At 46.5% G+C, this 1988-nt stretch overlaps 1 pseudogene across 1 annotated transcript; it reads left to right on the top strand.

Annotated features, from left to right (window-relative positions):
• The first annotated feature begins 952 nt into the window (after positions 1–952).
• On the top strand, positions 953–1738 carry LOC108290164 (annotated as a pseudogene). The gene has a single exon (XR_001819461.2). The product of XR_001819461.2 is annotated as an MORF4 family-associated protein 1-like (transcript).
• Positions 1739–1988: the final 250 nt, after the last annotated feature.

Below are 1988 nucleotides of genomic sequence, written 5' to 3'. Positions count from 1 at the left end.
TTTAATAAAGATGGGGTTTCACCATGTTTGTCAGGCTGGTCTTGAACTCCCGACCTCAGGTGATCCGCCCGCCTTGGTCTCCAAAGTGCTTGGATTACAGGCGTGAGCCACCACACCAGGCCACCACCTAGCTTTTCTTCCCCTCTCAGTGCCCAAAACAATGCTTTATATTGTAGGCCTCTTTAAATAATTATTTCACAAATGAAGGCCTGCCCTCCTGGTGGACCTTAATTTGCTTGAGGAGAGATAGATCAAAATAACAATAATAGATATATATGAAAATAAAGTAGAGAAGAGAGGCCTCACATCTGTAATCCCAGCACTTTGCGAGGGGGAGGTGAACAGATCATTTGAGGCCAGGAGTTCCAAAACAGCCTTGCTAACATGGTGAAACCCCATCTCTACTAAAAGTACAAAAAATTAGACCAGGCACTGTGACTCAGTCCTGTAATCCCAGCACTTTGGGAGGCCGAGGCAGGCAGACCACCTGAGGTCAGGAGTTTGAGACCAGCCTGACCAACATGGTGAAAACCCATCTCTACCAAAAATACAAAAATTAGCTAGGCACACTGGTGCATGCCTGTAATCCCAGCTACTCGGGAGGCTGAGGCAGGAGAATTGCTTGAACCGGGGAGACTGAGGTTGCAGTGAACAGAGAAAGCACTACTGCACTCAGCCTGGGCAACAGAGTGAGACTCCATCCAAAAAAACAAACAAACAAACAAAAACCAACAACAACAAAAAAGAAAGTAGGGAAGAGAGAGTACAGATCACATATAGCATTTTAGATCTCTGGGAGAAGTGTGGCTATCCTCTGATTGAGATGGGGAACTGGACTGTTTTAAGCAAAGAGGTGATTGATATATGTCCTGAGTTAGGCAACCTTGGTCAAATTGATTAATCCTTCTGTACCTCATTTTCTTCATCTGTAAAACAAGGATAATAGGCTTCTCCATGTTGTTGGCCGCTGTGCTGTGTCCATCCACGGCGATTCTTCCCACAGAGTTCTGAAGCAAAAGGCTTACAATTAAAGGAATAAAACATTTAAAGATAATTCGAGAGTACCATGGACAAAGCGTGTGGGTCGCTTAGACTCCAGCAGTAACTCCTGATCTGCAGTTCCCAGGGGTGTCCAGTAAGGAGAACGTCACTACAGCGGTTTTAAAGAAGCGTCAGGAGGAGATGCGGCCCCTGAACATCGACGAGGTGGAAGCACCAGAGGAGGTGCAGGTGCTGGAGCCCGAGGAGGATTTCGAGCGGTTCCTGCTCCAGGTCATCAACGAGATGCGCGAGGACATCGCGTCTCTTATACGCGAGCCCGGGCCCGCGTACCTGCGGACCAGGAGCAAGCTGTGGGAGATGAACAATATCCTCATCTAGATCAAAACGCAGGTGGAGGCCTCGGAGGAGAGTGCCCTCAACCACGTGCAGCACCTGAGTGGCGAAGCCGACGAGAGAGTGTCGGAGTTGCGCGAGAAGGCCAAGGAGAAGGCCAAGGAGATCGCGAAGATGGCAGAGATGCTGGTCGAGCTCATTTGGCGAATAGAGAGAAGTTCACAGTTGAGGACTATAGTCAACTGGTAAGGATGAACTAACACATTGAGGAAACTGAAACAGCTTATCATCTTCTCTGTTTTGTTTTTGTATGTTTTTTACCCCCATGTAATAGTCTCCCTTATGGTCCGTGATTGATAACCTTGATATGGGTTTACATCATCAAATGTATTTGGTTCTGGAAGGATAACTTTTGTGGGAGAAATACTGTTGTAAGAGAAACGGGGCTTAATCAAAAGTTGTTTTTGCGGTACGTTTATTCTTGTTACTTTGCTGTGCTTTTGAAATGTTGGGCATGGCCTTGTATTTTGCTGTTACCTTTGTGACCTGATTGTATTTTGGAACATGTCAAGACTTGGGATCAGAATCTTCCAACTTTAGAGGTGCAGTGGAAGGCACTGCACTACTTGGTTGAGCCTCGTGAAGAATGTATT

The sequence above is a fragment of the Cebus imitator genome, unplaced genomic scaffold (assembly GCF_001604975.1).
Source record: "Cebus imitator isolate Cc_AM_T3 unplaced genomic scaffold, Cebus_imitator-1.0 Scaffold425, whole genome shotgun sequence".
NCBI lineage: Eukaryota > Metazoa > Chordata > Mammalia > Primates > Cebidae > Cebus > Cebus imitator.
Note: the sequence above shows the minus strand (reverse complement) of the source record. Positions and strands in the feature narration are given on the sequence as shown.